The sequence below is a fragment of the Lepisosteus platostomus genome, chromosome 9, assembly GCF_059453375.1.
Source record: "Lepisosteus platostomus isolate fLepPlt1 chromosome 9, fLepPlt1.hap1, whole genome shotgun sequence".
In the NCBI taxonomy this organism is placed as follows: domain Eukaryota; kingdom Metazoa; phylum Chordata; class Actinopteri; order Semionotiformes; family Lepisosteidae; genus Lepisosteus; species Lepisosteus platostomus.
The window spans coordinates 31,159,821-31,184,390 of record NC_142619.1 but is presented as its reverse complement, the minus strand read 5'-3'; the positions used below and the strand labels follow the sequence as shown (position 1 = coordinate 31,184,390).

Sequence of the window (24,570 nt, the reverse complement as noted above, 5' to 3'; positions counted from 1 at the left end):
CTGTAACTAAGGTAGAATAACAGATGTCAAGGATCTGTGATTGTTTCATATCTGATACCTGTATTAATTCTACTGCTGGTTAACTAGATTTATAAACACACTGTGCGTAAGTAAGTACCTGTACATGCAGTGTATAGGAATGTAAAACGATCTGTGACATTTCATCGATTTTCCTTTTATTAGAGTTTTTGCTTGTAACTCTAGTATTCTACAGCACAGTTCCCCCTATGCATTAAGACATGTGAATAATGGCCATGTGACAACATCAGATAGACAAAGGTCAAGTTTCAGAATCCTTCAAGGTTAACTGGTTCACATCCTTAAAGATGTAAACAGTTTGTACAGCAGCATGCAAAAATAAACTTTAGAAAGATCCAGATGATTAACTGGACTCAGGTGAAAATAGTATCATGCCATTGTCTTCTTACACTTTTTTATTTTATCTAGATCACCCACATTGAGCCTAAGAAAATGGCGCATTGCCATCAAATGAAAAATAAGTCCCTCTTTTGATCCTTCCAAAGAGTGTTCAGTGAAGACTCAAAAGAATTACCTTGGACCGAAATGAACTGTCACTCTATAATAATGGTCTGGGTAACCCTTTGGCTATATGGCCTTCAAGTGATAGGATACAGTACACAAAGTACTGAAAGTGTCTTATGGGTTGGTAATCTAATCCACAAATCTTGGTTGGTACTAGGGAGTTATTATGACAGTTTGCATTGTTAAAAGTGCACGTCAAAGATGTTCTGTATCTTGACCTCTTTTACTGTTTTTGGTGGAGTGTACAAAGTGTGCACAGAGAAAAACAGCTTGCTGAATCCTATAAGAGGCAGTGTTATGCACCATTGTAGAAGGATGTGTTTCTTCTTTACCTTTGACACATATGTGTTTTGGTCTCGAAAGCATATTGGTTTGAATTTTGACAAATGTTGGTATCTCCTTTTGGAACTTGTGTACTTTTTTTCCCCCTTGCCTTTGAAACCTGCAGAAATGTTTTACCGCAATAAGAAAGGAGAGAAACAGAACGTACTATTCTTTTGGTCATCCTTGCTTGAGGGAGCCAGGTGGAGAAAAAAAAAAAGAAATAACCAGGCTAGGAAAAGCTGTCCTTGTGCAGTGGCACGCATGTGTATTATAATGAAGAGCATACTGTAATGAATGGGATTTTAATTGGGATTCAGTGGCAAGGTCATGTTGACTGGCAGCAGAAGGCTGCTGAGTGATGCAGTTAGAGAGAGGCATGAGATGTGCTTGTTTAATTTAGTCTGTAAATCTGTAAATGCTTGTTCAGAGTGCCTGCATTGGGGGAATTATTAAGCCTTGCTGTTGAGTTTTTGCTTCTGTCCACTGGAAACGTTTCCAGGAACATGATAGGTGTAGCATTTGTGTATAATGTTCCCGCATTTCAGACCTAAGAGAAAACCAGTCACGTTGTGACCTGACATCAGCAAGCAAAAATAACTTCTGATTGCAACTACATAGCAAAAAGCGAAACGCTGCTTCGATGACAGTACCTGGTGTTACACATGGCTGATCACATTGTTCTTACGCAAAAAGAAAAAAATCACATTTCCCATAACTCTAACATTGTAACGAGCATTTATAATATATTCTCTTGACTACGTCTGTTCAAAGTAATCAGTACTTGCAAGCTGTTCGGAATGTTATTTCCCCCTGTGTTTTCTGCTAAGTTGTATGCAGCAAATTTGAGAACAGAGTGCGAGCAGTGCACTTTGACTCGGAGCTGGAACATAAGGGGACCTTCTAATGGGAATGATTCCACTTCAAGTAATGTTGGCGAGACAGGACTGCTTAACCTTTTTGGGAACCTTGCTGAGCTAGAAAAAAAAACAGCAATCCACCGAGCGCTGGGCAGGAAGAACAAGCAGGAGAGATGAAGCCGAACAGTTGCAGCGGTAAATCAGGCAACAGAGGAAAGATGGATCGGCCAAGCATTTTCTTCTTGCTCTGCTGAAGCTCCAGCTCCGTATAGAAAGTCGTCTTGTACATCAACAGGCGTGCGAAACGTGGGTTTTGAGAAAGCCTTGGACCTGACCAAAATGAGGAAAGCTAATTTCCATGTGCGGAAGGAAAACTGATTCGTTCTGTTCTGGGGGGCTGTCGTGGAGCTGGGACAGGGGCTAGAGAGCTCCCTGGTGGATCCCTTGCCTTCAGCGCCTCCGTCTTCCCTTCTCCCCGCTGTCCTTCCAAGTGCGTGAACAAGTCACGTTCTCGTTTCCAAGCTCCTGCCCTTTAAAGATCTCTGAATTGATTGAGTCTGGCATTTTTGTTAGGTGTGCTTCTTTTCCGCAGCTTTGCAAACGCGAGCTCCTCCGGTGGCTGTCATCGAGCACAGAGTCTTGTACATGTCATTTCAGTGTCACGATCAGCAGCGCGCTACATGAAACTGAAGTGCAAGGAGAAGCGCATTTGCTGTCAGGGTGAGCTGGGTAGAGGCCGGCGGGACATTTGGAGGGGCCTTCCAGCAACACAGAGCCTTTAGTTTGATCACTGGGGCTTTTCCCATTAGCTCTTCTGGCTAGGATAATAATGGCCTGACACGGGGTCTCAAACAAGAAAAACCCGAGAGTGCCACTCTGACATTTTTGCCTCTATAGCAAGGTCAAAATAGAAGTTTCCGTCTAATTTTGTGTTCCACCGCTTCAACAAGAAAATTTCGTTCTTGAAGCTGCTGCCAGAGCAAAGGTTTCTGTTACAGCTCTGGGAAGTGCCCAGTGAAAAAGCCTGCCCCTAATTGAATTATGAAGTAAGAGATATTTCTACTCAGGCAAGCAGAAAATTATCATAATAGAAACAACTGCTTTGAACAATCCAGTTTGCTTTCTTCTGGGCAAGCACTACCCCTCTGACCTTAGGGTTTCCTAATTTAATACTTGAAATGAATACATTTCAGACTCAATGTAGAAGAAGTAGCTTTAAAAGAAGTACGAAAGGAATTGCGTCCCTTCCTCCATCTAAATTCAGCTTGACAGTGGTATCATAAATCTCAGAGGATGGAAACCTTAATGGAATCGATAATAACCCTTCAGTACAGAGTGAAGTACAATACACACATAATGTAAGTGTACCTGTTAATTCAATTTAAAGTTTGTTGAACCCCATTTAGTATAAATATTGTATTTTATTAAGCACTGCATTTGATAGCTTTTCCTAACTTGTCTTTTGCCCTTTGAAATGTTAAATGAAAGAGGCAAATTATTTTTCTATATACAGCTCTGTGGGGTACGTGCACAGATAGTTAAGGTATTAATTTTGACAAGCACTGTTTTATTATGAGATGTCCACTCTGAGCATTATTGGCTGCGGGGATCATGGGGTCACAAACGTTGTTTCCTGGAAGTACAGAGGTGTAGTAGATCGGGATTCCCTTGTTTAACAGAAGATTTTGGTTTTTGTTCTAGAAAGACGTGTTTTCCATAATGCTAAAAAAGTAAGACAGGCAACAAAGCTTTTGTGGCATTCAATCTTCAGTCTCCAGTGGGTGTGTTTTTGACAGCAAGCCAGGAATCAAGATGGGCGACCATATAAAAACTGTTATGTCAGTATGTTGTGAATGCCAGCATGTGTAATATTGCATTTTGAGAGTGTGGATAGGATACAGTGCTCGTATAGGCCCTGCTTCTTTGCTTCGTTCTTTATCACCTTATATCTTCGTTTGGAAGTGAAATTAAAGGAATCTGGTAACGTGATCTTGGGAAAATACAGGATTGATGATAGGAGTCTAGCGATGGTCCTGGGTTGCAGTACTGGGATATAAGGTTAAATACTGTAGATCTCAAAGCTCCTTAGTTGCTATTATGATGAAAGGTGCCCATGCACATGGCCTGAAATCACAGGACAGAGGTTCTCAGGCTATGCCACTTACCCAGTGTTCAAAATTAAGGTTATTATTAAGATTTGTAATTAATTTATTCTTACTTATATATATTAAGACTACTTATAACTGTGAATCAGTATAATCATTTTGTAGAGAATATATTATATATGAATTTGATATATATATCTTACATGTATATATAAAATACTGTATATTTGTTTAAAATGTATTTGAAAAGGGAGTTTTACTTACATGCTGTTACAATCTTACATGCTGTTACAATCTCGAATTTCATTTAAAATGAATTTTTGAGTCTCAGAAGTGATGTACTATTCAGCAAAGCTCTCTGCTGATTAAATAAAACCCCACCAGAATCTAAACTATTTTTCCTACTGTGATAAACCAATCACCATACCTGTTGCTTAGGGTGGAGTGCCTTGTTACTCAAAAACATTTTTAAAAATTAGCATTAGCAAGGTCAGAAAAATGTTCTGCAAATGATCAGAAACAGTCTAAGCCCTTTTTTGCAGAGGACTTTGGGACTTCTGCTTGCTGTTTGCCCGAGATTATTGACTTCTACATGGAAATCTGCTGTGAATTATGGATACCTTTGTGATGGGAGATTTTTAATTTGAATTATGAATTGTGTCCTATTTCCTATTCCAATGCTTAATGTCAATGGGAGAAATTAATAATATTTGGGCTTTACACCCCCTTAGTGAAGCCTAAAGTCTTACAGAGATCCATGATATCCAACAAAACTCCACAATAACATTCTGCTCTTTGGGAGCAATGGAAGTCTCCTGTACTACAGTTATAAAAAGGCCTCTGAAAGTTGCCTGTTACAGACTCTCAGCTGCCATTCAGAGCTGCGGCTGCTGGAGATGAGCACTTGCTGTGTGTTGTCCAGTCTTCTGCTGAGCAGTGACACATACCCACCCTGAAGTCACCCTGATGTTCGTTTTGTTCCAGTAACTGGCCTTTGCTTTCTTGTATTAGCCATGGTTATCGAAGCTTTCAGGGTTCACATTAAAAACGAAAGGGAGACAGAGTTTCTTAAATTACCAAAGGAAACAAGTGGACTAAAACTTGACACCCCCTTTGTGAAGTATTTACACCTATACTAAAAATAATGTGTTCTTTGAAATGCCATTCGAAGTCTTTAGGGAGTTACATTCAGCACAGCACAGTTAATACAATGGCTGTGCTTATACCTGACAAAAAATTTCTTCTTTTAATCAGATGTGTACAGTGAGACATTTTAATTAATACGGCTTGTGAGGTGATGAACGCTGACTTGACATGCAAGCACAGACGTCCCTAGATTTTTCTTCTGCTGTTGTACAAAATCATGCAGAAAGTTAAATTAATATATCATGGCACTCTAGGGAGCTGCTACTGTATCTATACTTTAACACAGCTGAGTGTTGACAGCTGATAATCAACAGGACCACTTTGTAAGAAATTGTACACTGCTCTGCAGTAGCCATCTGGGTAGCCGTCTTCTTGGAAAATCCCAGTTGTTTAGAGGGCAGTTCTACCTCTCGTCAACACTAAAAGATAGTTGTATCTTTTTCTTTCCTTTTTTGGGCTATAGCATTACTAAAAGGAAAACCAAAACCATAAGCTTTTGCAGTTGGTGAGTGACAAAATACTTTTGTGGCAGATTACCTTGTCGTGTCCAGTTGTTCTGAAGAAGTAAAATCATATTTTTTAATAATAACATCACTTTTTTAACCCTTTACAATTTCTTGCATTAGGAATTTGTCTTTTCGCATGCCCCAGCTTGCCCTCCATGAGACACACAATATTCAGGTATTCCATGGAAGGATTTTTGAGAAGCTGTTCCCTGAAGAGTTTCTAACTGTCTGCCTAAGTGTCTATAATCAGGATTGGTAAAAAATGACCATGTGCCCGTTTTCCACCAGGTTAGGCTCTGGCTCACTGTACTGGGTTTTATTGTAAGTGGATGAGTGGATCTTTAACATTGTTATTATTCATTTTTTGGACGGATTAGTTCTGCTTCTGTTTCTATTATTTTTCCTCGTGATTGTTGGTTGGGGTCACAGAGGGCAGATTCTCTATTTCGTTTTGTTCCTGCCTCGTGAAGAATAAGTTAAAGCTCCATTGCAGTAATGAATTTGGTTGCAGGATGTCATGTGTTTTGAGACTCATGGAGCGATACTGCCCAGTACTCGAAATTCTGATACAGTTAGCAACACAGGCAATTCTCAAATCTTATTGATCCAGTGAAGAATTTCAGATAAACTGTGGCTGTTTTCCACAAACCATGTTTATTTTTTTAAAAAAGCTTTAAAAATGTTATTTTCCCTTGCACTTCTCAAACTTTATTTGTGATGAAAAGTGTATAATAAATAGAATATACTGTTGTTGCTATTGGAACACACTTGTTAGAACAGTAATCAATCTTTTATTTGTACAGTGGTAAAAAAAAAAACTCAGTTTAGTATAATAAAGTTCTTTCTAAGCCTGAGAACATTCATCATCTCAATTGTTTTATTTGTAGTGAACTTCGAATAGTGCGATTCATTACATCTGTCACCCTGACAGAAGAATGAAAGTGCCAACAATTGAATAATAATGAGCTTTGCCTTTGGAATACCACATACAGCAGGCTTTATGAGGTAGAACATTTATGTTTACAAAAGCATACGAGTCGCTGCATAATTTTTATAGATTGTTAAAAGAAGTAGTGAAATCTGATTTTTCTGTATTCATCTATGTATATTACTTGCCAGAGCTGTGTAATGTTGAAGCTTTATTGCATCTACATTGTATTACAGAAGCAATATTTGAGGTGAATAGATAACGCTTTATCTGTGTCAAGAGAAGGAGGCACCAGAAGAACAAAAGATCGCTTTTGACAGTGTGCGAAGCTGCTCCTATTTCTGTTTCAGTGAGGTTCTTTGTGGCAGCTGGGGAAAACTTGTGTCAGACCTCCCCTCCCCATTCTCTTGCACCTTGTGTGGCTTTGCTGCCAGGATCGATTGTAAGTGAAAAAGAGGCTCTCTTGCCGTGTCGCAATGAGGGAGGAACTTGTTCCCTTCAACAGAGCACACCTGCACAGGGCTGGCACATCCCACCCTGGGTTTTGACCCTCTCCTGCTCTTTGAAAGATGTTGGCAGTCAGAATGCACGATGCGTCCAGTGCACTGAATAGTGCTTAGTTGGCTTGGACTGCAGAGGTACTTCAGAGGCAAAATGCTTCACATCAGGGGGGGCTCAACTCGACAGCTGCTTTTCTTCCTGTATTTCATAAAGGAACACGCCAATACTGAGCCGTTAAAACGTTCTGTTAAAAGGAAAAGCGACACCTAGGAAACCTAAAAAAATCAGAGAGCTTTATCGTCTCGATACTGTGAAGGAAAGCTCGTTCCTGCTCTTTGTTTTAGAGGCTGCTCATGGTGTTCGGAGGTTTCTGGGAAAAAAAGGACAATAAAATAACAGAATCAGGGTGGAGAGGTAAATGTAAAAAAAAACAAAGCTGAGTGCTATCAGTCCTAAATCATTGAGAAACTCTACATGAGGTCCAGACAGAAATTGTTTCTACTCCGAGCAATGATTACAGTAGTGCAGTATCATATGTTAACAAAGGCAGTTCCCATCAGTACTCGCCACCACACATGCTGCTGTTGTGATGCCTGTGAGGCTAACAAAAAGAGTGTTTTGGGGGCAATCAGTAGACAGCTGTGAACTCCATCGCTTCTCCTTTTTATTGAAGACAGTATTTGTTTCACAGTACGTGCCTCAGCATGATCTACTGTACGTAGATAGTTTTAGATTGGACGGTACTTGTAGAGCACCAGTTCATCTGACAAAAGTCAGTAAAATGTTTATTTTATCTAACAAACCAATTTCCTTTTTCTTGAGTTCTCTTCTACAATGGGAAACCCTCAGCCGGTAAAAACCTCTTGCTAGGACAATCTTCCATAAGACGTGTGTGTTTTTCTCTTCAATATCTGTTCTAAAGTGGGTGTCGATATATTTATCAAGCCAGTTAAGTTACAAGTTGCTTAATATTAATCACTTGACATTAGGTTTTTGTTTAGCATCAGTGTGGTTACTTTGTAGTTGAACTACTTATCATTTTGAGATGTAATTTGTTTGAATTAATTTTCACTTTCACATTTTTGTAACTTGTATTTTTCATTTGAAATAAGTTAGTCTGCTTGATCTAAAATACATTTTATCATCTTTGAATCTTTGAGTTTCAGGGGGAAAATTTAACATGGAAGATGTATTCAAAATGGATTCCGAAAGTCAATGAATAAAGCTCTCTAAAATTGAATTCTGGAGAGTTGGAAGGTGTTTTGTTCTTAGTTATTGATGTGACACTAAGAAATCTATCAACACCGGCTGAATAAACTGCGTGCGTTGGATGAAATAATAATGATAAGGCCAGTTTGAGAAATGCCTCAGAGGAGCGACAGCACTTCACAAGTAGGCCTTTCAGGAGCCCAGCCTGTACCCCCTGCCGAAAGTCAAATTAAAAAATCCATTTACAGGGATCAGCCTTGGTGGGGGAGGGGTGCCTTTAGCGAGATCCTGTGCAGTTTTATTTTTCCATTTCAAGACAACAGTAGCCCTTTTTCCAATTGCACTGCAAAAGATGGGTAGGAAAAATTCTCCAAAACGTTTCATTAAATCTATATTATTTGAGATTACTGTGGGAAGAGGAGTTCCTTTTTGAAATTCCATTTTTTTCAGTTAAGAAAAGCAGCCAAAATGACTTAGAAAAACTAAACTCTACAACTAAAATATTAAATAAATATATATTATAAAAACATTTTCTCGAAAGGTTTTTATTTGTAAGATACACATGAGGCCAGGAGCTTCGTTCACTGGAGAAGGAAGGTGTGGAGCACACTTTCAAGAGCCTGCGAAACAATAATATGAAGATACCATTGTTAAGTTTGTAATTATATAAACGTAGGATAAACATTGATCATTTTACATGTGATGAGCATGGGATATTCACATGCTTTATGTAACATCTCCTTGTTTTGTGGGAATATCCTTAATAGTAGGAATTTGCATAAATGGGCCAAGACTTGTATTAAATGTCAAGGTGAAATCAGTTTAGGAGTGTATTACACAGTTTGTCTAAGAGTAGGTGTCATGCATGCAAAGAAAATTGCATTTTGTCGCTCTAATGAAATGGCAGTTTTCCTAGTGATAACAGTATGAGATGGAGAGGATGGTTCAGACCTAGAAACAATCATCTGTCTTGTCTCCCTATGAAAATGGATCTGCTTATAGCTGTGCTTGCTCATAGACTCAAGCCATACTGCACCAGAGTGCTCAATCAACCTTCAGTACCACTGGACTTCTGGGTGTTGGTTTTTGCAACTTCTTCATGTCTGTTAAGAAAGCTTTATTTTCAGTATGTAACACCAAGTGCCTACGATACTGTGTTGTCTTGAAACATTTACCACAGTTCAGGATCACAATTAAAACATGAGATCTATCCATGGGCACAGTGCACCTCATTGATATGTTATTCTGATTAACTTACTAGTGTGTGCAGGTTTTCACTTGCTTTTTATAAACTCAGTCTGGACTTACACTGTCACATTCAGCCTAAACCTAGTACTTTACAGCCCTATACTGAGTTTGCACTTACAGTCTTTAGAAAAAAGTATAACGTAGGATGTGTGCTCTTTTTCAGATTAAATACCTTATTCGTCTGTAATTAACCCATCACTGCCTTTATTTAATTAAGTATTGAAATGGATGAGTATTAAATTCTCTCATTATAGTTTAATGAAAGAAGAATTCTGCACCTTCTGTTCAGTTATGCCACACTGAGTGTTTTCTACTGTTGTTTTAGATGAGGTGAGTCATATAATAGAAATGTTAGTTATAGTCACCAAGTCACCATGAAAGCCAAGGACAGCTAACCTATGTGACATTTTTAAAAATATATTTTTCACTGGCTTTTTAAAATGGTCACACAGTTGTTTAGTGGTTTAAATGAAAATTAATCAGACCAAATAGTAAGTTACTGCTGTGCTATTTTGGTTCATGCTTAAGTAAAAATACAAGGTGCAGACCTACATTTGTCTGTCACATCAGCTTTAATTAGTGTATGTCCAGTCCTGTGGTAACAATTAAAAAATAGAAATATGATTATATATTCTAATGTACTGGTAGTCTGCTTAAGATGTTTTACGTTTATAAAAAAATTAAATGTTATGTTATACGTTTCTTTATAAAAAGAAATGATTTAACAAAAGACAAAAATGCTTAAAGGCCTTTTACATTCCAGATTAAAATTAGGAGTTGTTTTAGTCTATTTAGGCTTTAATTGAATTACAGCTTTTATGCTTCTTGGAAACACTTTAATTTTTTTTTTTAAGTGTCAGGGGAATTCAACTTTCCATCCAGTAACATTCTGTCCCATGTGACCTCAGTATATAGAAATGTGTTGCACTGACTGATGTAAAAAAATCATCCCTTGTAATTTTTGTTCTCTTGCACAGCAGTTGTCAAACTGGGACCTAGGAATGCTCAAGGGTCCTGTTGTTGCTGATAAAAAAAACATGAAAAAATGCACTAATTAATAGTCTTGGTTTATAATCACAAATTAAGCTAGGAATTGAATTGTTTACATCTGCTTTTAAAGAATAGGAAGCTGTCTAGTTCAAATAGTTCTAGTATATGAGCTTAAAAATGACAGGTCTGGCCAGTTTGGTCGAATTGTAATGAATGGATCCAAAGAACAGCCAGGTTTTGGGTGTCACCCAATGGTTGGGTAGCTTGTTTCTGTATGCCTTCAAACCCAGGTATTGTAACTGCTAGTGATGTGGGGATAACTGTGGGCGCTGACATATAAGAAAATAAGACAATTTCCAAGCCAGAGGAGGTCATTTAGCCCGTTGGCAGTTAGCAGCTAATTGAATTGAGGTCCTCATGTAGCCGTTTCTCGAAAGAATCAAGAGTGTCGTCTTCAGCTACATGGCTGGGCTGCTTGTTCCAGGACCCCATGACCCTTTAGGTAAAGACATGCCTCCTGTTACCAGATGTAAATGCACCTTAGATGCACATAGTTTCCACTTGTGACCTTTGGTTTGGGCTTTGGTTTGGACTTCATGAAAGCTATGCCCTTGCTTTTCTAACTCCTCAGTCTAACGCCTTGTCCGGTAACATTTTAGGAACCTACATTCCGATGTGTCCTGATAATGACTATAAAATTAAAGATCATTAAAGATCATTAAAGATCACATGGCACTGTTTGTTAGAGGAAGGGTGTTATCCTAGTGCTAGAGCTCAATTCCACTTCCAGCCTTCATAACCTGGTCTAACTTAATTCAGCTGGTGAAGTCATTTCTCACTTCTTGCCCTGATCTGCGGTGTAGTGTGGCTGGAATGGCTCACCACCCATCACCCAGGCAGGTGCAAGAAAGTATTATTAATTATTCAGAGACACTCCTTCAGTAGGTAAAGAAAAGATGAGAATGAAGTGGGTTGAGAAAACTTTTGGTGTACAGTATATTGAAATACGCTTGTCAGACTTCTTGTTATATTAACAAACTTCCCGTAATGCCTAGTTATGGGTACTCTATCTTGGACATTAGAATCACAGTCCCCTTTCCTCAGACTCTACTAAATGAGCTTCACAAAGGTAAAAGTAAAAATTGTAAAAGTAATGTAGAAATGTTCTGGGACATTGACAGGGTAGTTTCTGTCATTCATAATTTCCTGACTATGAGTTGTGTGTGTAAAAGAGTATTTGCACTCTTTCTTCTAATGTAGTAAATTAAATTAAATGGTGAAAAATAAACAGGAAGCAGAGATTGCGCCCTGTTACTTTGGAACAAGTAAAGCGTTTATTCCATGCTGAGAAGAGAAGAAAGGAAACACAACATTTTAGCTGTGGAGCCTGTGCTATTAGGTGGGTTGTCCGAAAAGAAAAATTAGACATTATGAAAAAGGTTAGTCTTTGCGGGGTTGTCTTCTCAATACTTTCCACTGTTCTTCAGTCAAGCTGATTTAGTAACTATCAGCTTTCAGCTTATAAATTTCCCCTGCGTGGAAAGTAATGCATATAAAATGAAGCTGTCTTCCAGAACATTATTTGTTTATTTATTTATTTTGCTATCACTAAGTCCCATCAGAGTGAAGAGGAAACCAGGGCAGACAGAACCGCACTATAATGTTCTTAACACAGGATACTACAGTTATCTGTGTAAAGGAGTATAAAGTTTACATGTCACCTGTTCAGCACAAATTTCAGAGCAGAGTAAATGGTAAGACATTTTCATTTAGCTTCTTCTGTACAGACAGCTAAAAGAGCTTTCTGTTGGTACAGCGATTATACATAAAAATGACGAGCATCTTTCGTTCAATGAAAGAAAAGCATGGGTAAGGTACCTCTGTTTATGAATTAAACAAAAAAGATTGTTTTAGTTTTCTCAGTGGTTGAGTCATAATTAACAGGTAGTGAAACACAGCCATTAAAATAATTCACACGTAAACCATTTATAGACAACAATTCAGCGCTGAACAATGCCTAAATTGTTTATGGTGTGCTTCTCAATTGCTTAATTTCACATCAAATTAAAAGAGGAAATGGCCTACACTACACTGAATCCAATCCTCCTCTCAGTGGGGTAGAGTGGAGGACAAGCTGTCTTTCCAGCATCATGCTTGGATAGTAAATCAGCAGCATCTGAGATTGTACGATCCCCTTATTAGAAAAGGGACTGAATAGTCAGTTAATGGATACCAAGACACAAGTTGCACTAAGGCTACAGGTCTTAGCTAAGTATGTGCTGATGAAAAATAAATATCCCAGACTGCTTGTTTTGCGAAGGTTGGGATCAGGACAGCATGCATTTTTTTTCTTTTGAACTGTGGAACAGTAGATTCACAACTTGAACCGAATGACTGTAACTCAGTTAGCTTTAGTAGAAAAGATTTCCATGTATTCAAGTACGTCATCTTGTTAAAAAGAAAATGTGACTGATCCTCCATACAGTATATTTAATATCACATATACATACACTCCACAGTGCTCTGCAGCTCTCAGGTCATTCTGATGTCTGTGCAACAAAATTTTCGTTCCTCTACGTACAGTACCCTCAGGCCTGAGCTGTGATTTTTACTGTGAGCTCTAATAGTTACAATTGCTTTTGCAACAACCATGACTGATAAGTACAACTTCTACATCTTTTTTCAGAAAGACAATTTAGTTTTACTCTCTTGGGTCAGTTAAACAAATTGATAGTGTTGAGTGTCTTTGAAGCAGCAGACATGTTGGAACATTACGTGCCTCTTTTTAAGTGTTTATTGTGAGGTAAGTACACTGCCCATTTATGAGTGCCCGTCGTCTGGTCTTGCTTTTACTTTAGTGGAATTTGGAGTTTGAGTCCGAAGTCAAAAGCAAAACTCAGTCAGAATCATAGCAAAGAAAATGGGCAACACAAAATCACCCAATGCTACTGGTGTTAAAACTAGTGATGGCAATTGCACAAAGAATTCAACAGTCTGCAGAAACATTTTGTGTACTTATGTAACCAAAGACTGACAAAAAAGGAGGAATGAACTATCAGGACACCCACTAAATTAAAAAAAAAAAACCACAAATATCTTATATTGGCAAAGTCAATTTCCAGATGTAGATACAATTAAGCGTGAAAGTTTCCTACAGTCCAAACACATACAGTAATGGTAGATTAATTGACTTCTGGGAAGATTGGCCCTGGTGCGAGTGTGTGCATCTTTGTGTCTGTGTCTCCCTTCTAATGGACGTCCCTAAAAGGGTGTATGATGTCTTGTACCCCTTTGCTTGCTGGGATAGGCTCTGGCTCCCCTGTGACCCTGTATTGGGTCAAGCGGTTAGACGATGGATGGATGAACATGCACGTTACATGCTGAACAAAACAAATGAAGTCAGAACGCCCCAAGCATAGAAAAGAGCTCAAGGTGGCTGCGTTAGGCTTGACAAAGCATCTCAAATGATTCGGTCAGTGGGTCATAGTTATTGCACACTTCACAAGGTATTGCCTCAAATGGTTTTTGGAGCCAAATAGTTAAACACTTGTGTAATTTGCTTGATGTGACTGTTACTTCAGTTCTTAAGGTCACTTAAGGAATTTACTGGGCTGAATACAGAGCAGTTTTTTGTTCTAATATAATCAAATGTATTGTATGGACTTTTAGTTGTACCTGACATTCATATTTAACTCATAATAACAAATGTAAATTTTTGATGACTGCACAACTAAAATACATTTTGACTTTGCCGTTCCAGTAATCTTCTAGTGCATGTTCTGTTCACTTTCAGCTTGAAGAAGTCATTCTTTGTGTTGTAATGCGATTTCAGTTTATTTCTGCACGAGATTCTTTTGGGCTTACTTTCTTCTTTCCTTTTGTTTTCATCCTTGCTGGCGAGCAGGCTCTACAGAGCTACTGACAAATGATAATTAAAATTAACTTCCTGTCTTATGATCGGTACATAATTGGAGAGAACTATCCGCTTGAGTAATTGAGAATAAATTTATTTTCGATTATGTTATACAGGGTCACCTCCTGAAAGGTGTATCGAGATTGCTTTGAAGAAACTGGATTCTTATTTACGTATGAGTAGGCTTGGCTGAGTAAATCTACCTCCTGGAAACGTCCTTTACAATTTTATATCCTGGTGGCATTGTGAAGTATTAGCAGTGTAACTGTCAATTACTGTAGGTATGTGTTAGTGGCTTTCAAAGAGCACTCTTCAGAATGCAGTGCTATTCTGATTTTATCTACAGAGGAGTGGAGTTTCACTGTCATACTCTTCCAATGGTATGGGAAAAATCAAAATGAAAAATCACTATTGTAATTCACTGAGTTACACATGGAAACATCTGACAGAGGTTGGTGGTTCTTAGAAGGTCCTTATATTCTATGAACAACACAAGTTATCTATGAAAAGGCTTATATGTTTATTCTGACAGATATGTTTAATGTAATTATTGACATTGTGAGACAGCAATAAAAAGCTACACATTTTAAGAAGTATAGGTACAGTGCAAGTGCTGAGGTGTTTGTTACAATTGTAGAATGCACTGGTAAGATCTGGAGATTTTGAGGCCACAATATGAGCTCACACCCGAGCTTGTGTCTGTACAAAAACAACTTACTAGGTTTTCAGTGTGTAACCTCTGCTTGTTCCTCTTTCAGCCACCACACCCTGTCACAGCTTGAACCTTCAAGAAGAGCATTGTTGGTTTTATAAAGTGGTCAAGTGCAATGAAACAAATCCAAAATCTGAAGGCAGTGTTCTCATCCAAAACAATTTAAAATTACGCAGCACTCCAAAGGTAGTACCTCCACTTTACAGTTGTTAAAACCAAAAAATGCAAAAAGTTGCAGAAAAGTTGTTAAATTAAATAAAATGTTTCGTTTACTTCCTCTTCTGTGATTAACGACTGCGTACGAGAAACTTCTGTGTCATCTTAGAGCAGATATGGCAAATTAGTATATTTGTGTGAAGCCCATTAGTGACAACCCTTGTAGACTTCTTTGATTGGTAAATGAAAGGTTAAATTTTTACATTACACAAAGTTGAAGTGTGGGAACATACAATCCTTGATTCAATTCTGTCTGCTCAGTCCTTCAGCTGGCTAAAAAAGAAATACTTCCTGGTCATTGTTTATTACTGTGTCTCAAGTTAATTAACCTTATGGTAGTCAGAGGGTCAATGATGAATAGCAGGAGCATTATAGCGCATCTCTTTTTATTAATCAGCCTTGGGAGGCCCTAAGAGTTCATTCTGAGATATTTCCATGTTCTGAACACAAGAAGGAAGGTGACATGTGGCACTAGAAGGAATTATGAAGTGCAGGGATGCAAAAAAGTCACAGTGCAGTTCAGTGTAGTTTTGAAGTTACTGCAGGCAGCCATTTTGTCTTTTATGCATGAAGGAAAGAAGAAAAAGGAATGAAATCCAGCTAAATTCACAAAAAGCACTGTTCATGTACTGATATGGATCAGATTTGCTACCGTAACAATATGCAAAAGATATAGGAAGTATTAGTGATTTGACCACTTCCCAAGTCCTCCTGTTGCCTTTTGCGACATCTTGCATGTGTGACTTCCTCTCCAGATACCAGCTGAGTGCAGTGTATCACAGCACTGCTGTAGATCCAATATTGATGTCTGTTTATCTCAGTTGACTGAATGGGTTATGAAACGCGCATTATTTTGTTCTGAAACGGTGTGTTCTTCCATGCAGCTTACATATTGCATAATTCTTAGTTATATTCAATATACTTTGCAGCTACAGGTTATTTAAAAATAGATAATCTGAAAGCTCAAAGTTTCCTTCAGTGACTGATGGACAAACACTAAAGGTGTTCAGCTTAGTTTAAATCATCCTTGGTATCTGATTATTAGCAGTGCATCTGTACTGCCGATTATTAATTTTGTCAGTGTTTTTCCACATTGGGAATGTGGTCTTCAGGGAATAAGAAGTGATATTTTCCTCTGTCCTGCTGAAGGGACTAGTTTCTACTTAACTATCTGCTGAACACATACATTTCAGCAAACCATGATATAGCCAGAACTAAATCACCACCTGCAATGAGTAAATTAAATATTGACTTATTTTATTGACTGCTGGATCTAATTTGAAATGATCATAGAGGAGTCATAATGGTGCAGAAAATGGCTGTGTATTTAATCTCTACTGTCATGACAGTTAAGTGTGGGATAATTGGTGAAGCAGGCTCTTGGTGGACTACAGGCCCAGAGAGAGTGGGAGTCATCATTCTTGGAAAGGGGATTCACAAACCAAACTCAGTGGCACTTAAGTAAACTGTTTGTATGAGCCCAGCTTCCTGCTTCCAATATGTTACACATGTAAAAAAGAATTAATTACGGCTTTTGGTTTCTGTAGATTTTTGTCCAGAGCCTCTTCCTTTGATTTTTGTTCCTGTAAAACAGCTGTGAATTAAGTACTAACTATTTGCCAGCCATATCTTGCGCTATTTTGTTTCAAAGTAGTTCAAAAGTAATTATATAAGTCAGCATCACTATGACTGTCATAGAATGACTCTGAATTGTAAGGAAGGAACATATTTGTTGTTTTTTATGAAACATTCACTAGAAAAGTATTTATGTCTCTTTTCTTTCTATGGCTTTATATTTTACATTCCAAAAATATTTATAATCAGTGTTATTATACCAGATTATATATGTTTTTTTTACAGATAAATGCATTTTTCACATCATTTTGTTTTGAGGGCAAGTTATGCCTCCATACTGTAATGAAAGCTTTATAGTTTACTTTGGGATGCGAAAATATGATCATAATTAAAAACAAGGAAGTTTTTTTTTTTAATCTGATTGATCTGACTTCATATCAGTGAAGGTTTTCCGAAGTGATAAAATGTAGCTTGTCTTATCTCATAATATTTTTTCTTCCTTCGTAGAGGCAGGTAACACTTGAAAGACAGTGAGGAGTCTTTCAAGGAGTCCTTAGCAATATGAAATCTCCAGCCATTTCACCCATCTGACTTCTCTCCTGGTGAGGGTCATAGCATTGCTTTCAGCCATTCCTGAAAATTGAAAACATATGAGAAAATATGACAATACTAGTCCATTGATATATATATATAGTATACCTATTCTGTACCAGACTTGTGAGTTATAATTGCTCCCAATATATCTTCACACGTGCATATATCCCCTTCTACACAATGACACTTGCACAAGAAATGCTGGACATGACAGCAAATCTGTACTTGGAATTCCAAGATCAGGATTGGACAGTCTTACTCTGATGTACGGTATGATGGAAAAGTATTTGAGAAGATTCAGGCCAGGCCTCACCAGTATATTTCCTAACATAAAGGCACGCCTGTGTGTCTGTTCCATACTGTGCCCAAAGGTTTGAATCTTTGAGATGATAGCAAGAAGAAACTACCTAAACACAATGAATGACTTGGCATTCAACCGTAAATTGAAAGGGTTTTTCTGAGAGCCGTTCTTTAAGTGCCCTAAATGATAAATTTAGCTTTTTGTTAGTTGTTGAAAAGGCCAGGCAATAGCGACCAACTGCATTTTATTGTTGAAGCCATTTCGTCTCTGCTAAACACCTTGTTGACGTTTTTACCTGTGGTATTTACCTGAGTTTTAATTCTTTTTTCGATGTCAAAGCAGGGAACCAGAGAGTTTCGGGAAACAACGCACAGAGCTAACTGGCTCATAGTTGGCAGGTTTTAGAGATGGAAGAAGCTGGGCAAAACTGGAGATTTACCAAGTGGGCCTAAAAGACAAATGTAAGACAAATACCTAATCTGAGTGGATTCCTGTGGCTTTTCTGGGCCAGTGTTACAGGAAAATCGGGGAAGGATCTCCACAACATCCAGAAAATGGAAAGGAGGCTGTGAGTCTAATGGGAGCCAAATGCTCAAAATTATTCTCCTTCTCAAATTCAGACAGCAGGGGGTTGTAGAAGCAGCAGCTTTGAAAAGGAGAGTTTCTTATTGAAATCCACAGTCTCAATATTCACCACCAGGGTCTGGCTAATGCCACAGCGGTAGAGCCGCAGCTACACTCTGTGTAGTCAGGAACAAAAAGCTCAAATCAGAAATCAGCTCAAAGAAAAAAATGAACAGGGATCAGACCTTGCTGTCTTCAGATCAGTAAGGTGATTTTTAAGCAACAGTTTCATCTCTGCTTCTTTGACAACACTTACACAAGGAAGTAAAGCTCATTGTTAAGAATGTACTTTCAAACTAAACATTGGGTTTATAAATATTCCAAGGTTAAAAAATAAATCAGAGGTATAAATGTGATATTGCTCCAGAAAAGTTAGCTGTCAGTTCCTTTTATGACTTCATGGTGAAACTGCTGTTTCTCTTGATTAATTTCATAATCATGTCATGCATGATGTATTGTGAAGTAACAATGTCACGAAGCAACATTACTGTTTTGAAACATTTGTGCTTAATAGCAGTTATTTTCAAAGGATTTTCAAATTGAAATAACTTGTTTTGTTCTGGAAGCCATTTATAGGTGCTCCATATGAAAGCTTTCTTACCTTTAGTATTTTTGCCTGGTTTGGATTCTCTCTGTTGTGATTCTATATACCGAGCAGGAAAATGAATCAAAGTAGCAAGATTGTGGGTCTAAAGTGGGAAAGCCTGAAGGAATGTATTAATAAATGGATATGTAAGAAGGGAAGGTAGATTGCTTCAGATACAGCTTATTACTTAAATGATCAGTGCAGTTTGCTTTCATCAGATATAGATTTTAATCCTTGCCTCTGAAAATCTATAGGGCTCTCTCTAGCTTTGTTCCTCCTGCCAGAAGAAATTCTGATCTTCTGAAACCGAATGGCTCCGAATGTAACCGAATCTTCAAGACAATGTTTTGAATTTTATTGTAAGCATACTATGCTTGCCATAAACCTGCTTTTCTGTTTGAATTTATGTCACGGGGTGCAATTATCCTTGCTTCCATCCATTTTTTGCCTACTCTTCCTGGAGGAAGTATAATTAGGCTTTCAAAATTCAACATTCAACATATATCCATAAGAAAATATTCTGATGAGATAGAAAATTTCAGACATCGTGTTGGAGTCATTATAATTTAATTTATAGCTCTGCAGATGATTTATACTGTCAGTGAGTATGTGGTTCTGTATTTGCCTTACTGTTTCTGTGTAAATAAATGTGCAAATGTGGTCGTTTGACTTCCAAAACACAGACTGAATTCAAAACCTCACTGTCCTGCATTTCAACCAAAAACAGCATTTCACTAAAAAGCAAATTCACATGTAAGCTGCCAAGTTTTGAAAGTGGGAGGGCAGTGTTTCTGCAGTGTCTCTGCTCCTTTTCTGCCCCAGTTGCTTTCCCTTAATGCTGTCCTGGGCCGGGCAGAGCTGACATGAATTGTGACCTATTTGGAAGTGTATACTGACAGTAGTGTGGTACTGGGCCGCTAGTTTATGAGGCCTCAGGGGATCCTGGAGGAGATCCCTCACTGTCACTCCTTGAGCTGTCCTCCACTAAAAGGAGATTTATCACCACCAGCACAGGCCTCCTGGTGTGCTCTTGCGGCGTGAGGGAAAAGGGCAACTGTCATAATAATCTTTATTTCTTATAGTGCCTTTCATGGCATCGTTTTAGGGTGCTTTATAAGATAACAAGATACAAGAAATACAGATAGGTGTACACCAATTAATGGGTAAATTAGAACTAATGGCTGAGTTTTAGGATGGGATTGGAAAGTGTTGACTGCCCTGCAGTATTGGATGGATATGGGCTGGGAGATCATCCCACAGTCTTGGAGCAGCAGAGCGGAAAGCACAGTTTGTGCCTTGTATAGGAAACTGAAAGATGGCCCAGGTCCTTAAAGCACAAGCCGTGTGTACAGGGGATTAACAGTTTACTGATGTAGTCAGAAGACAAACTGTTCAAGCTCTAAAAGGCGAACAGCAGTATTTTAGATTTTATTTGGAGTGTGAGGAAGCTAAAACTGTAGATACGTAGGTGTGCACTGTGGTTTTGGTTATGTGAGCAGCTGAGTTTTGAACATGCTGCAGCTTGTTAAGAACATGTTTGTTTAACTCTAGTTAACACTGAATTACAATGAACAAGACCTGGAAAACACAAAAGCTTTTTTGCATTAAATTGAAGGAGAAGACTTCTATGCGTACTATTAATCTGCCTAAGGATATATACAGGATTCAAGTAACATTATAAAGACATATTATAAAGACTTTTTGTGGTTATGATAATGCATGTTATTTGTAGTTTGAACTAGTGATAATTTTTGGCTTTCCCAGCTTTTTAGGAAAAACGGATACATCTACTGGTAATTGCAATATCTTCCTCTGAATCATCATTACTAATTATTACTGCCCAAAGCAGGAGTAGTAGTAGAATTAGTACTTTCAGTACAATAGGGCTTTATAAGTCCTGTTGTTAAATATCTCCTATGCTATGTATACTACCTATAAAAAAACAGATCAATTTCTCCAGTTAAGAAATAAGAAATATAACTGACCTAATTTACTGGACTGATACCCAGCATTCCTTGACATACCAGAGAAGTTGTTCTGTACCATTATAAAAAGTGATTAAACTTTACATATTAATTTGACTTTTTGACAATTGTTTCATTTTCATAAGATTGAATAAATACAAAGACATATTGTGCAGAGGGTCTGTGAGCAGGGCAGGAGTAGTAGCAGGTGTACATGCTGTACCCTGAACAGGAACCGTTAGGTCTTTGTGGAAGGTATCAGTTCTCCGCCAGCATAACTGTGTGTGAAACAGGCGATTGAGATAAGCCTACTCCGCTGATTAAGACAGAGGTTTTCAATTGAATGTTGGAAGCTGCTGTTGATCTTATCCCGGTCCTTCCACAACATCAGAGTAACAAGGTCTGTTCTTTCAAGTCTCCCTCCTTTAATATCTTACGGCTTTGTTGTGATTCGGTCGTCTAATTATCTGCCTGCCGAAGCCGTGCACTGTGCTTAACGCTAGTTATTCCTCACAAGAAGTCCCTCTCATCCATCCATCTGTTGTCAGAAAGCTGCATGTCCTGCTGTGGGCCAGAGCAACCCCATTTTCCGTCCAACATGGGTGGAAAACAGGGAACCTGGAGAAGATTCAGAAGATGATGATGACGATGGTGAAAAATGCAAACTCCACACGGAAGGTCCCCCCAGATCAGAATCAACCCATGAGCTGGGACGGGGTAGCTCTAACCCTGCGGTCCCTTCAGTTGATCAAAACAGTTTACAAATGAGATCCTTTTCAAACTGTTGTAACGGATATTATTTTTGGTTGCGGAGAATCACAGGAAAAGTACATTGGAATTTGAATTTCTCTGTTCTGTTAATCGAAACAGCCTCGCTAAAGCTGCCCTTTAGCAGTGCAGCCTGCCAGAGGGGCCGCACACCCGGGGGAGAGGGGGCTGTTTATCGTTCTCGCCACTTGAACAGCACATCTCCTTCGTCAGTGATGTGGAAAGGCCAGTACCCCGCTTGATTGGAAATTGCAAGCTAGTTATCACTGGTAATTGTGTAGATACAATCTAAAGATTGTAAAGGTTCACTGTAGAACCAGGTAGCCCACTGTGCAAAGGACAGGATTCTGATCATTTCATTAACCGAAAGACATATAGCTATAACCTTTAGTTAAATAGAGGGATTAACAGATGGGACAGTTAAAATGTCCAGAAAAGGCAGCCAAAAATAGAAAATTTGGGCGTATACCTCTGTGAAAAGTCAGTGCTTGTGTAATTTTAACTTTTCCATTTTAACTCACACTAAGTCTGCATTTTAGCACATCTCTGCCTTTGAAGACGAGGTAGAAAAAAAACCCATGTTGTAAATAAAAGGCAAGTGTTTCCATTCAGATGCAAATAAGTGTGGATTGCATATCTTTATGCGTTTGCACATAATAAGATATAAATAACTGACAATTATCTGCCTGAGTTATTGATTTTTTTGCATGTGAATGGCTGGTGAGAGGGGGGGCCTGGACCTGTGTGCTGAAAAGCTGCTCATGAACGCAGCCCTGCTCCCCTCCTGCGCCGCGCTGCTCCCCGCGTGCTCCAGAACGTTTTGTTACTGGGCCGCCGAGACGTGTTGAGACGTCCTTGCTTCCAGTCTTCTTTCCTTTGAGAGCCACTTTTTCTCCTTTGCTTACAACTTCAGGGAGCATTGCGTGATGCCGCTTGTTGGTGTTGCTCTTTGTAGTTGCATCTGTCCCCGGTTATTGTCAGTGGGGTTCCATCTGCTGCTTTCCACGAGCTTAAATCTCCCCACAGCTTGCAGTGCTGAATGCATGTGTGCAAACACACAGGCCGAGTCCAACTCTGCACCTCCCTCTCCCTCTCCTCCTGATCTATATGTACAGGAGCCAGCTGTCCCTCTCATTTTTCCTAAAAAAAAAGGAAAGTTTTCCGTGGATCGGCCTCTTGTCTTTGATTTTTGGAAATGGCTTGCGATTTCGCAGAAGTCACTTGCTTATACTGCTAATCACTAGAAAGAAACAAAGGATGTTTTTAACAATGATGTCATCGGTTGTCAAAGGGCAGTGTAAATACTGTATGTCTCGAGAATGAAGTTCTTCTTTTTCAGACAACATTTGAATTTATTTTTCACATTCCATCAAGTTCGAAATCCCTAATAACCTGTGTTGCAACAGTCCTAGGTTGTATTTGGAAATGCAAAGTCTGTAATAGGTCTTAGAGGTTTTGTCAATACTAGAAGGACAGGAGAGCCAATCTTAACGTGAAATTGTTTTTAAACTGCAGTTAAATAACTCCTGGCAATTAGGTAGGACAGGGTGATTTGATATTCATTTCTTGAAATTCATTTTTGATTTAAACAAAACAAAGCAAAACATGCATGCAGGTGATCAATTTCCTTCTCTGACACAAAATGGTGCTTTTAAATATTTATTTTTGAAACTTCTTTCACCCAGAGTCAGTAATACTAAATGAGAATCAGTTTTCATTGTGCAGGTTTGGCATCCTGGCTGTTCAGAGTCAAACACAGACAGTAGTAGTGGTTTGAAAAAAGATTAACTTGAACAAAAACAAGCCCTGAAAATTGCCTTTTATGTTTTGCAAAGCTATGTGGTTTGGCTGTGCACTTGTAGCTTCTAAGTCAGTTCTTGAAAGGTAGTTCAGCCACTACCTCCACCCTAGTGTTTTATAGTTGGGTTCATTTGCTAAGTTTTATTTTTCTGTTGCAGTCAGGTTTTTGATTAGCTGGGGTTTGAGTAACTACTTGCTCCTGGGTGCTGATGCAGCACTTTCTCTTTTACCTTTTTGATCGCTGCACTTTTCTCACAATGCAAACCTCGTTATGTCTCCAAAAAGCCAGTCAAGTTCAGAGACATCCTGGATCTAGCTGGCAAATATTCCCTTTTGAAAAAATATACTTTGTTCCATCAAAACTGTATGTTTTGAACAGTTTGCAACTCAATGTAGAGCTGGCACTTTTGAAGGTCAAAACAAAACTCCTTCAAAATACTTAATTTTCTTGACTTCTTAAAATAATCCCATTTTAACGCATGGGGGAATGCTACGTTCCACTTTTTTTGTGTAATGCTTTTGGAAAAAAATAAGAAAGGTGGCAAAGGACAGCAGGCTACTCTGCTACTCCTCTAATGGTTCTGAGGATCTCATCGAGCAGTTTCTGAAACAAAGCCAGTGTATTGGCTCCAATAATATGGCTAAATAGCTTTTTCCAAATTCCACCACCTTTTGTGTAAAGAAGTACTGCTTGGTCTTATTTTTAAGTGTACTCCATAGTTCCCATGTGTGACCTCTCGTTTGATTTCACTGCTGATTAAGAAGACCACCACCAGGCTCGCTTTGTCAGTGCCTCTGAGCAGTTTGAGTGTTTGAGTCGAGTTGCCATAGTTTTCTCTGAGACTTCTCAAGACTAAAAAAAAACAGTTTACTTTTAACTTTTAATCACTGTAGGATATTCTTTTACACATAGTAAATGTATTTGAATATTTTTTGTGTAAACCATAATTATTCACAATACTAATGAGATCTTATTAGTACAGAGGTCAGTTTTGTTATAACATTCCTTAATTTATAATCTTCACTTGTAACTACAGGAGGTGGACAATTTATTAATGTTTCCTGACTAATAAGGAGTTGTTAGGAGTTCTACCTGGAATACATTATTTGTCAAAATTGAGTCATTTTTCCATTATTTTTGCCTGTATATATCCTGAGAT

The 24,570-nt window shown here is 38.4% G+C and overlaps 1 protein-coding gene across 2 annotated transcripts in view; it reads left to right on the top strand.

Annotated features, from left to right (window-relative positions):
- phf21b (PHD finger protein 21B) overlaps window positions 1–24,570 on the top strand; it is a 106,978-nt gene that overhangs the window by 24,710 nt on the left and 57,698 nt on the right. The window lies entirely within an intron of this gene.